Raw genomic sequence first — 13,401 nt, forward strand, 5'->3', positions numbered from 1 at the left:
CAATGGCAATTTGGCAACTACATTTTTAAAGTTATAACAAGTCAATTCTCAGAGCTAGAGACTTCCTTTGAGGTGGGGAGAAGGTGAGAGGGCTGGGACGTTGACTAGTCCAGGTCATCAGAATGCATACCAGAATGACTCAGGGGGCTTTTTCAACCTCAGAGCTACCATTTATCCAGCATCCACAGTCCGAACACAGCCTAAACTTGATTCATTTTGTGTCTTTTGATGAATTAGCGGCTGTTGGTTTCACACTGTTTAGAAAGGATTTAGAAAGGAGACATGCAATAATTTCATTCCCTATGTACCTACTTTAAACAAATGACAAATCTAGCAAGTTTTCTCTTTAAGAAGTAAGGACTAGTGACAGTGTTTTGTTTCTCAAGGCACTTCGTAGTTTTCTTGTTTTGTTTTCCTTAATGAAATATTTACTAAAAATACATGACTGAAACCAAACTTTTCACTTTGAGAAGTATTTGAGCTTTAATCCAGAAGGATGGTATGCAGCAAAAACATCCTGTCAATCACTATTAAAATTTAAAGTGAGGATTCGAGGAAGATGATGTGTCAGTGTGAAAGGTAGTCTAGTTTTTTCAGCTCCCAGAACCCCCTGCTTTCCTTCTCCCTGTCAATAACAACAAGCATGATGACAACGATGACGACAACAAAAACAGAGAAACTAAGCTCACACAACCAAAAACTCATGAACAACACAACAAAATTAGGTTATTAGTGGTCCATAAACCTGAAGATCGGGATGGGTATGGCCAAATCATCTGCAGGGACAGAGCCAGGTAGAAGCAAAGTGTCAGTACAGGAGAAAGTTGGAGGAGAGGCAGTTGCCCTCTGAAGGTTTGGGGACAAGCAGCCCCCAAATTTCCAAAAGGTCCTCGCTGGACAGTGAGCAGGCTGAGAGCTATTTTGAGCATAGCAGCCTAACTGGCAAGGGGATCCTGCAGAATCCAGTTCATAGGGCAAGGGCAGGAAGGTCTAAAGGGCTTAGGGCGTATGGAGCCAATAAACTCTGAAAACAAATAAAACCAAGTGTCCTCCCACGATCGAACTACCCTGGGGAGAAACTTCTGAAAGGAGAATCCAAATGGAACATGGCAGTCATAATAGGATCAAAGGGCAGCAAAGGGGCAGATAAAAGTGTAGGGAAGCAGAGAAGACAGAGCTAAGAAAATACAGGCCTTATTTTATCAGATCATAGAAACGGAAGAGGAGGGAGTTCTAGAGCCTAGAAACTATTAATAGAAAAGATTTTCTGAGGCCGGGCACGGTGGCTCACACCTGTAATCCTGGCACTCTGGGAGGCCGAGGTGGGTGGATCCTTTGAGCTCAGGAGTTCAAGACCAGCCTGAGCAAGAGCGAGACCGCATCTCTACTAAAAAAACAGAAAGAAATTACCTGGACAACTAAAAATATATATAGAAAAAATTAGCTGCGCATAGTGGCATGTGCCTGTAGTCCCAGCTACTCGGGAGGCTGAGGTAGAAGGATTGCTTTAGCCCAGGAGTGTGAGGTTGCTGTGAGCTAGGCTGATACCATGGCACTCTAGCCTGGGAAAAAGAGTGAGACTCAACATAACATTGTGATAAGAGTTTTTGAAGAAGAAAATCAAAGCCATGAAACCAAGCAAATACTTAAAATGGTAACTCAAGCACCCTTTCCAGAAGCAGAAAAAGATATGAAACTCTCTCTGTGTTGAAAGAACACATCATGCACCTGGAAAAATGACCTAGAAAAAAAGACAAAGAAAATCCTTTGGACACCCAGGTAAAATAAAAGGGATAGAAGATTAGAGTGTCATCAGACTTTTCTAGAGTCAGGCTAGAGTCAATAGAGCGACATTTACTCAGGAAAGGCAACTAAGCCAAGGATCTCACATCCAGCCAAAGTGATCCTCAAGTCAACAACACTCTGTCATGAATATGCAAAGACTAAAGGAATACTGTTCCTATAAACCCTTCCTTAGTAATGTGCAAGAGATAGGATTCAGGCAACCAGTGTGGCTGGCTGGGGAGTCACCAATATAAAGACCCGGAGGTGGGAGGCCTTTAAACACATAATCAGTTACAGGTCTATTTCTGAAAGATGGTTAATAAAGGGGGCAATATTATTAATGTATATACCAGAATTACATTAATATAATGGCTATATGCTCCCACAATGTAGAAATAGTACAATGATTTAAAAAAGAACACGGAGGGAGAATACAAAAGAAAAGAGAATAAGCTCACTGACATAGCTATTAACAGGAAGTAAAAGAATACCACTTTAAATCAAGTGATGGAGAGAGAAGGGAAGAGAAAATAAGGGGTTGCTAAAAATGTCAATATTGCTCATAGGAATATTGGAAACCAATAAACAGCTGAAAAAAGTATGGGGGACACTAAATGTATTATACTAAGGAATTAATTTAAACGTGTCTATGGGAGCAAAAAGTATAAAATCCTACTTAAATAATATAATTGCTTATAATGAAACATGAAGAATATGCATAAAAATGGTTATGCAGAGAGACAGGGTAGGAAGGGGACAGGCATGAAAGACTGACTTCAATGACTTCATCATGTTTCGTGGGTTAGATTTTAGGAAAATTTAAATACTTTTACATAATTATAACTTTCCAAAAGCCTCCTTAGAATGAGTCAAATAAGTGAACTTAAGTGTATATCCTGTTATTGGCATAAACACAGAGAGGAACTGGTCACGTGTCCCTAACACACTGCAATATAACTCTGTATCTCCAGCCCAGTGAACTAAAGACCAATACAAAACTAAACAAACAAACAAAACACTTAAAAAGTTTTCAGTAAGCGTATTATTGGGGTATCACTGGCATCTTTATTCAGAAAGGATTGTGTCTGTGGGATAAAGTGAATGAGTAAATTGTGTTGGTGTGAGTGAGAACTGCTATTTTCAGTTTGAAAGAAAATACTCATGTAAAATGAAGTTAGGTAAAAGCCTTGTGGTACATCAGTGTAAACTCATGATGTATTTTACCTTACTAACAGACATATACACAATCTATCTATTGATGTAGATTTCAAGCTCTGGCTGTGTCCACTGCAAAGGCTGAGAGACAACGACCAGCCCAGTTGTAATGAGCACCCCCAGGGGCCCAGCCTGTGGTCTCCCAATACCACTTCTCACTAGAAGGAATCAGGTCTCCTTGAAAAAAGCTGATCCCAGGGCAGAGGCTGGAAATGTCCAAGATGAGCTTGGAACATACCGTCATACTAGAAAGAAGAAAACTATCGAAGACATCAGATACGTTTCAATCCATGAGTTCACAGTCAGATTTTAAAACATGGTGACTTGGGAGGGCATTATGAACCCACTTTATCTCAAAAATTGGTAAATAAAGGGCAAGGATCAAGCATTAACCCTGCTTTTCATACAAAACCTGAAGCACTGAGCAAACAAGTCTTAGGTATAGGGAGTAAACAAACTGTAGGTGTGGGGAAGTTTCTCATCACCAACAATGGTGCCTGCTAATAAATGAACAAAGAGCAACAGAATTAGATTACCACCATTGTGCAATCCCTAATAAATTTATGAATTTAGACAAAGATCTCACTGCAAAAGGAGATACTACTATTACCTCCTGGAGGAAATACACAACACAACACCAACTATGAATTAGTCAGGCAAAACAAAGCAAGCAAAACAAAAACAAAACAATGCCTCAAAGGAAATCAAGTCACTTTATCAAAAAGACACTTGCACTAGCATGTTTATCACAGCACAATTCACAATTGCAAATATATACAATCAATCTCAATGCCCTTCATGAGTAAAGAAAATGTGGTTTATACACACACACACACACACACACACACACACACACCATGGAGTATTGCTCAGCCATAAAAAGGAATGCAATAATGTTATTTGCAGCAACTTGGATGGAACTAGAGACCATTATCCTAAGTGAAGTATCTCAGGAATGGAAAACCAAACACCATATGTTCTCACTAATAAAAGTGAGAGCTAAACAATAGGTATGCACAGGCACACAACGATATAAAGGACATGAGAAACCAAGAAGGAGGGAGGACGGGAGGGCGTGTGGGTAAAAACTTATGTATTTTGTACAGGAACACTATTCTGGTGATGGCCACACAAAAAACCCTGACTTAAGCATTACACAAGATCCATGTAACAAAAACAATTGTACCCCCTTAATTAATATTTTGAAATAAAAAAAATTGAATGAAAAAATGCCTCTAGAACTTCCTAGCAATTTCCCCCCAATGCAGGAGATATTGGAACATGCTTAGCAATACCACATGGATGCAATCATCAAAGTCCAGACAGCAGGAAATTCTACCAGACAAACGGTCTGGTTTCTCAACAGAAAAAATTGCACCATAAAACATGATGGAGCCAGGCACGGTGGCTCATGCCTATAATCGTAGCACTTTGGGAGGCCGAGGCTGGAGGATGGCTTCTGGCAAGGAGTTCGAGATCAGCCAGAGCAACAGTGAGATCCCCATCTCTACTAAAAATAGAAAAAATTATCAGGGCATGGTGGCATGTGCCTGTAGTCCCAGCTACTCAGGAAGCTGAGGCAGGAGGATCAACAGAGCCCAGGCGTTTGAGGTTGCTGTGAGCTATGATGACACCACTGCACTCTAGCCAGGGAGACAGACAGAGCAAGGTTGTCTTAAAAAAAAAAAAAAATGATAGAGATGGTACCAAATAGCTTTAAAGAGGCTTAGGAGACAGAAATAAACTTTATTTGGATCCTGGTTCAAACACTATTAAAAAAAGCCCCAGAATATAAAATAAAGTTATTCATAAGTCAATTAGGAAAGTATGAACACTGATGGGATATTTGATTATATTAAGGAATTATTGTTAATTTTTTGGTGTGGTGGTGATACCGTAGTTTTGTATAAGAAAAAAAATCGGAGTCATTTATATAAATACTAAAATATTTACACAGGGTATATGCTGTTTGGAATTTGCTTCCAAATCATCTGAGTTCAGGGGTGGGGTGGACACAATGTTGATGGCTGTTGAAGTGGGTGATGGGGACATGGGAGTTCATTTACCTTCTTTCTGCTTTTGGATGGTGTTTAATATTTTCTATAACATAAAGTTCCTTCGGGAATTCAGCAGTGTTTCTCAAATACGGTTTCCCACAGCTGTCATTTGGAGTACTTATTACTATTCACATTCCCCATGTCAATCTACTTAGGGTACTTCTTAAAATTAAAAGTCTACCCAACCCTAGATTTCTGAATCAGAATTTCTGGGAGTGAAGCCAAGAAAACTGTATTTTACATACACTGTGCAGGTAGCTATTCTGGATACTCTATTTAGCTTTAATTATTTGCATGAAATAAATGATTTCCATTTTCAAAGGGTTTTAGACAGTTTAATCTAAAAGTTGTTTTTTCCTCCTAAAAGAACCTTATAAAAACCTAAAATATCCTTCGCGTGCTATTGTTTTATTTCAGTAAAATACATCCTTTTGGTGTCATATCAACAAGCAAGTGATCTTAAAAATTTATTATGGTAGTAGGGGATCAGACCACATTTTGTAAAGTTTGCTGAGCACCTGTGGTTAATAAATTACAGGAACTAGCCTAATGTAAGTGGATGAAGCTACAGAAATGTGCCTCTTGTATGGAAGCCATGTTTAATGACAGAGAAGATAAGTAAAATCTTTAAAAAAAAAAAAAAGTGATTTTGAACCCAGCTACCACATCAGTTAACTATTCCTTAGAATCACTAGTGCTATTTTCCTAAAAGAGGGTCCCCTTACTCTTAACCTAAAGAAGATACTTCTTTCTGATGATGGTACTTATTAGAAACCAGGAGTTAGAATTTAGGAATCATTATTAAAACGTTACAGGCATGGCATGTGGCTCACACCTATAATCCCAGCACTTTGGGAGGCTGATGAGGTAGGAGGATCTCTTGAGGCCAGGAGTTTGAGACCAGCCTGGGCAACACAGCAAGACCCCCATCTCTACAAAAAAAAAAAAATTAAAAATTAAAAAAATAAAATGCTACGGGAGGCTGAGGCAGTAGGATCGCTTAAGCCCAGGAGTTTGAGGTTGCTGTGAGCTAGGCTGACGCCACAGCACTCACTCTAGCCCGGGCAACAAAGTGAGACTCTGTCTCAAAAAAAATAAAAATAAAAATAAATAAAAAATAAAATAAAATGCTAGTGTCTTAGAAACTTTATATCAGATTTAGAATTTAATCTTTATTGAATCATGTAGCTTTTACACTTATTTAAAGCCCCTGAAGATTCTACCAATGGGATTTGAAGCATTTGCATTTTATTTTTTAAATTGAATTTAGTAACTGTAATTTTAAAAAAGCACTCAATGTGTCACATAGTAGAATAGCACTTAAGGCAGGAGTTAGAGTCTAAAGTTCCCACCCAACGCAGAGTGTGTGGCATCAAAATTGTCCTTGGGATTTTATGGTGCAAATCAGATCCTAATACTCTTCCTACTCAAACCTTTCAATGCTTCCATTCATATTTATGGTAAACACCCTAGGCCTGGTCCTTGCCAGGGCTTTGAAGGCCCCACATGATCTACCCCAACTATGTGGCCTCCTCCCCCACTCCCTGCCAGCCTCCTTCCTTTGCCCTGTTCCAGCGCACTGGCCTCTGAGTCCTTGTTCACATCCGGACACAATCCTGTCCCTACCTAGAATGCATCTCCAGCAAATCCCAACATGAGTTCCCCTCACTCAGGTCTCTGCCCACCCCCTTGTCTGAGTGAGCAGTTGCCCCTCCTTCTCCACCACTCTGATGATTTTTCTCTTACTTTTTCTTAAGAGCATTCATCACAGCTGACATTATGCCATGTAGTCCTTGTTAGTTTAATGCTGGTCTCCTGCGCTAGAATGAAGCTGCTCTTTCATTACTTATTTATTTTATTGATATATCATAGTCGAACATAGTTTTGGAGTACAAGTGATCTTTTGATACCTGTATACAATGTGTAATGATCAAATCAGGGTAACTGGGATACCCATCACCTCAAACATTTATCTTTTCCTTGTGTTGGGAACATTCCAATTTTTCTCTTCTAGCTATTTGGAAATATACAATAAATTATTGTTAACTATAATTTTCTTACTGTACTGAATACTAGAAACTATTCCTTCTGTATAACTGTATTTTTGTACCACCCATTAACTGACTTCTCTTCATCCCTGCTCCAATTCCAGCATCTATAAAAGTCCTAGCATAGAGAAGGTACTCAGTAAGTATTTGTTCAATGAATAAAAGCCCCTTAAATTGCCCATCAAGGGAAAATTACACAAAGTTTTTGTTTATACTACCCTGAGCCATAATTATCACGTACATTGAAATTTGAAAACCACTGAACTAGACAAAAGCACAAGAGGAAAGCCTACACCAGATTTGCATCTGGGCATCCAAACCACTGCGCCTTCAACATCTCCAGAGCAGACCATGCTAAAGCATTTTCACTTGCATAAAGGGTTTCCTTAATTCCATTTTGATAGTAAGTCTCTATAGCATCAATATTTATTATTGATTTGTGTGTTGTTGTGAGGGTTAAAGGAGATAGCAGAGTTGTCCAGAAGTTAGATTCTTAGTTACCCTTGTAATCAAATTAACTTCCGTTCTGACACAAGGGAGAATAGTAATGGGCCAATGCATACTGCCAGGGTTGTGCAGGTCTCAAAGTAAAGGTATCCTGTCATCTCAATGGATATATTTAACATACTTTAATTATAAAGGTTGTAGCTCTACCCTCATTCTTTTATAAAAAAATACAAACTTAAGTTTTCCCTATGTGTACTTGCTCACAAGTGAGCGACATGTCATGACATGTCAATTACTGTCTAAGGCTGGACAAAACAGCCTGAGTTCTTGTCTTGGACTTTGGTATATAATAATAACTAAATGCGTGGCACAAAATGGTGCAAGAAACTTGAAATATTAGCATTGAGCAGTCAATTAGCAATAATTGTGCCTCGGATAAACCTCACTGGCTACGATACTGCCACTGCGCAAAGCTAAGAACTGTCAGAGATATCATACTTATGGTTGTCAAATGTCAGGGATGAAATCCAAAGTCCAAGACTAGACTCACCATGCAAAACTAAGTAAATTTGTTCCTTCTGAAATTGAACAGACAGAGATGGGCCCTCAGGCTTATGAGCTTCTTTCCTTTTTTTTTAAAGATGTCAATGAACATCTCATTAATGTTATAATTTGAAAAGTGTTTTCTGCCTCTAAGAGAAGATTTAGATGAGAGGAAGCTATCATTGGTTCTCCAAACTGCAGGCTTACCAAATAAAAAATGCAAATTGTTTCATATTATTAGCAATTTCAACTTTGAAACAAGCCATTTCTACTCTTCCTTTTGTTTTAAGTGAATAAGTTTTAAGTGGATAAGTTCAAGTGAAAAAATATCCTGAGCTTGCAAGGTAACTGTTTGAAAAAAAACCAAACCCACCCTGTTATTATTTGCAGCTCCTTATTTTAGGGAACCAAGATTTTCTCAATATTGTGCAACAACATTAAAACAAAAACCCAACAACAAAAGGAAATAAATTGGAAACTGACGTTAGAGAAGACTGCAGCTGTCATCCATAACACTGATTTCAAATTTCTGTGTTCATCACAAAGCCTCATTGTTCTTTTTTCTTGATTTCATAAGTCAGCATTACACATTGAAATCTAACACACATTATGCTAACAAAATTTTCCTTTATAAGTTTTATATATTGAGGTTTCACATAAGATTGTGTCTGAAAAAGGAGTTGAGACTGTAAGTATTTGTAAACCACCAAGTAAAGGCAATGGATCATACAGTATTTGTATCTGTGGGCGATTATTGCTATAGCTATATAATGCCTAAATACAGGAAACAGAAACAAAATAAAAAAAAATCAGTCCTTGAGGAACTGTTCCCCTACGTGAGAGCAAACACTTCGAGGTAAGTAATGTATCAATGATCTGCTTAATCCTCCTCTTCTTTTTTGTGTGTTTGGAGTCAAGCAGGCAAAGGCTGGAACAATCACTGATGCAGCAGTGTTTATACACATGCACAGGCTCTTAGGGAAGGGAAGGGTGGGAGGTGAAACGGTTTCATCTGCCAGTGACAGTGTGGCCCTTCCCATCTAGTGCTCTCTGACTCAAGGAAAGGAATGTGCTGTGGTAGAGAAGGCATGGGTTTATTACCCAGAGAGACTCAGGTTCAAAGCCAGCATGTTTATTATTAGCAGAGTAACTCTGAACTGACTATCTTCCGTCCCAACAAACCTCTCTTATCTGCAACATGGAGATGCTAAGAGTTTGCCAAGATTCCTTAACATTTCATAAAAAAATGACACAAAACTTACCAGCTCCATATTAAATGCTCAATAAATAGCTTCCTCCCCTTTTGGGACCTTGCAGAAATGCTAACCAGGCTGCTCCAGCAACAGGGATCAAAGTCCAATCTTGAGAATGGACGTTCCAGGTGAGAGATGCAGCCAACCTGGTTCCTGAGCATCATGGACAGGCCCTTCCAGAAATCCAGCCCCGAATCCCCATCCTAACCTCTCAGCCCCACTTTAGTGGCCCTCTGTGAGCTAATCCACAGGGCCAAAAAGGACACAGGGGGTGATAGGGGGTGATAGGACAAGGGCTAAAAGAAGAGAAGACGCCTTCAAGTGCCAAGCTGTGGAGAACAAAATGGCGGCTCCTTGATAATTACAAATCCTGAATCATTAGGCTCTCGAGAATTTTCCTTTTGTTTAAATTGAAGTCAATATTTTTTCTAAGCATTAAATGGGGATACCTGCTTGTCACATTTATTAAAAGCAAACATTTGCCATTTCAGCTGTACAAATTATAGAGGATTGAAAATAGTGCGGTTGAAAGAAACATGGAGTTTGTAATTAAAGTTCTCTCTCTTCCCCCCCTCACTTTTTCAAGGCGAACAAGAACAAACTAAACAGAAACATGGTTGTTTAAAAGGTTAAAAGGTCATTCTCTTTCTGTTTCTATCTTTGTCTTTATAAGATGCGAGAGAGATGTTTCCTCTATGTATAGAAAATATTCTGAGCACTGTCTCTCTTGTAGCATCAGTAGGGCAGTCCATTTAGGGGACCAAATGTCAAGCCACTCTTAGATTCCCTTTCCTTTTTTTTTTTTAAATAAGTCATGAGGTTGTAATGTGGACAACGAGCAAGATGGATGCTTACTATAGCAAGAAAAACTCTGCAAACAACATTCAATTATATCCACAGACAGAAGATTTGGAATTCCGTGGGAAAGTAACAAGATGTTAGGTAAACTAAGCACCACACCAAGTCTTAACCCCAGTGAAGACTGTGAGCTTTTTGAGATCAAGGATTATGTTTCCTTGCCCTGGTGCAGGGTGTATGGTTGGCATTCGATAAATATTTGGAGAATTAATAAATGGAGACATGAATCTGCGATGTCCAGATTACAAATACAGTTCAGAATCCATAACTACTAATCAATGATGTCTTAGGAGAAAGTAAACCTTTTCAGATTTCATAGATAGCGTAAGAATAAATTCAGCTGGGAAAATGGGAAGATTTAGAGTTGTCCATCTCATGTCTTAATGATTTGTGTGTCAGTCTTCAGAGGAAAAATTAAATCTTTCTTTAAAAAAAAAAAAGAAACAGCAGGATGGAAGTTTCTGAAAACTCATTTGTGAATCAAAACCACTCTAGTTTAGACCAAGCGACTGAGCATTCAAATGAAAGGGTAAAAAAAGAAGAGATATTGCTGATTGTTTTTTTCTCTCTCACTGGTGTGAGATTTTAAAGACATTCCTTCCTGTCAAAAGGATGGCGTCAAATGTATTTTAAGTCTCTACATAAACCTGCCTCTTCATATTCCTCTTGTTCGTATAGTACATCTATTCTCGTCTCATTCTACCACACTGAGTTTTATAATAGCAGGTAGGTTTATACGCTTATCATTTTATCTTCTGACAATTAATTCACGTTAAAACGCCATTACTGATTCAGAAGTTCAAGATTTAGAATTTAAAGATTCTGACTAGGGTTTAGCTGAAACCTACTTTTAGTCGGCTATATTTTTAAAAAGGTTTAGGAATGTTTACCTCATTTAAGCATTATTAAGTTTCCTTTATTGCCATCATCTGCATTCAAACAACATGCTAACTGAAAGTGATCTAGTCTTTAAAGCAAATCTTGGTAAAACTTTATTACATTTGGTGTGGGTGAAAATCCTTGAGATCAGAAGTTAGAAAATCAAACTGTCTGGTTTCAAGTTCTAGTTCCTTACATAATCATTTAACGTTTGTCAGCATCAGTTTCACCATTTACACACAGGGAGTTAAAAGACTTAATTGTCTAAGAATGGCTCTGAGGCAATAAGCCTTAGATGTGTATGCAAATGTTATCACTTTTATCATCATCATCATCTGTACTTAAAAACAATTCAAATGAGACAGGGTAACAAAGAACCAAATGGATCCCCTACTCTTTGTACCTGGCACGGTGCTACAGGTTGTGCACTGTCACTTTTAGGTCACAACAGCCCTACTGTCTACATGTAAATATGTATCTGCTGTATAAGAATAAACTATATTCCCAATTCTGGAAACTGAGGCACAGAGAGGGTTAAGTAACCTGCTCAAATTCAGGTATGTTTCATGAATTAAATCAATCACTATTTATTGAGAGCTTACTATGTGTCATGTACTGATTCTGGCACAGGGATAGAGCAGTAAGCTAAGCAGACCAAATCCCTGCCATCAGAGAGGTGACAAAGAACTGGATTCTTCTGATTTCCAAATTAATGTTTCCCTCACTCCATATTATGTCAGCATGTGCTCTGGGTTTGTGATCGCTCTCTCTAAAGGCACAACCAACATAGAAAATTACACCTGAGTAGCAACGTACTGGCATAAATGGTCAGGTCCCCTGCCAGGGGCTCTGCAGCCTCAGGGGTCAAGGCTGCCCGAGGGCTGAGGCGATCAATACCTAGATATACTTGTAGCGCTTTTTATAACACACTGGCTTGGGAAGCTCTGCATTATCTATAATGTAGAATTTACCTAATCTGTATTGATTTCTTCCCATGTTGATTATTATTGCTACATAGCATGCATAATTCCTAGTATTAATCTTCCATATAGATTGGCACATACTTTCCATCTCTCTCATTGCCATAGTCTTAGTGCTTTCAGCAGGTCAGCAAAATGAGGTTAAAACAATCTTTGTATTCAGGAGGTAAAACTAAACAGGTATCAGAAACCACATGTTTCAAATATGCTATTAAATTATTATAGCAGAGAATAAAACTTGGAAATTAATGCAAATGAACCAAGGGATTTCTTAATCTTGCCACCAGTTCAGATTCAGAAAAGGAACCTAAAAGCTGTGATCTATAATATATTATGCAAACCACTGCCTTCCACATTCTTAGAGCTTGGGTATTATAATATTAAGCAGCTTAGATACAGAAAGAGGTAGATAAGCTCACATTGAGGCGGACTGAGCAGTGACCACCACTGCTATGTATGCAAAGAGGCAGTCAGAGGGACTGGGAGAAGATCTATGAACCTGAGGTCAGGAAAACATGTGCAGGGCACTGGGTTGGGAAGACTACAATTATTGAGGATCTAGGGTGTGGAGAATGCCCAAGGAGACAGAAGGGGGTACTAAGGAAAAAGAACATCCTTTCAAGTAGCACACAATCTAACTAGTAAGAACCACCATGATGCAAAAAAGAAATAACAGAAACAACAGAGCTGGAGCAAATAGCACTATTAGAAAATAAACAACCCAATTAAAAAATGGACAAAAGATCGGAATACACACCTCCCCACAAAACATATACAATATAATCATATGAAATAATCAAATAATCAAAGCAAATAATCATATGAAAAGATGCTCCACATCATACATCATTAGAGAATTGCGAATTAAAACAACAATGAGATCCTACTATACACCTATGAAAATGGCCAAAATCCAAAACGCTGCCAGTACCAAATGCTGGTGAAGATGTGGAGCAACAGGAACTTTCATTCACTGCAGTGGGAATGCAAATGGGACAGTCACTTAGGAATGCAGTTTGGCAGTTTCCTACGAAACTAAACATACTCTCACACAATCCAGCAATCTTGCTCCTTGGCATTTACCCAAATAAGCTGAAAAGTTATGTTCACACAAAAACCTGCACTCAAATGTTTACAGCAGCTTTATTCATAATTGCCAAAACACGGGGAATGGGCAAATAAACTGTGGTACATCTATATAATGGAATATTATTTGGCATTAAAAAGAAATGAACTATCAAGCCATGAAAAGACATAGAGGAAACTTAAATGCATATTGCTAAGTAGAAGAAGCCAATCTGAAAGGGCTACATACTGTGTGATTCCAACTATATGA

General features: G+C 38.4%; 1 protein-coding gene and 1 non-coding gene across 5 annotated transcripts in view; both read right to left on the reverse strand.

Moving 5' to 3' along the window:
* The window catches only part of ATXN1 (ataxin 1), a 336,877-nt gene that overhangs the window by 122,234 nt on the left and 201,242 nt on the right, over nucleotides 1–13,401 (reverse strand). The window lies entirely within an intron of this gene.
* Nucleotides 7,887–8,027, reverse strand: LOC123638957. The gene has a single exon (XR_006735530.1). It is a non-coding gene; the product is annotated as a U4 spliceosomal RNA (small nuclear RNA).

Source organism: Lemur catta, chromosome 5 (genome assembly GCF_020740605.2).
Source record: "Lemur catta isolate mLemCat1 chromosome 5, mLemCat1.pri, whole genome shotgun sequence".
Taxonomy (NCBI): domain Eukaryota; kingdom Metazoa; phylum Chordata; class Mammalia; order Primates; family Lemuridae; genus Lemur; species Lemur catta.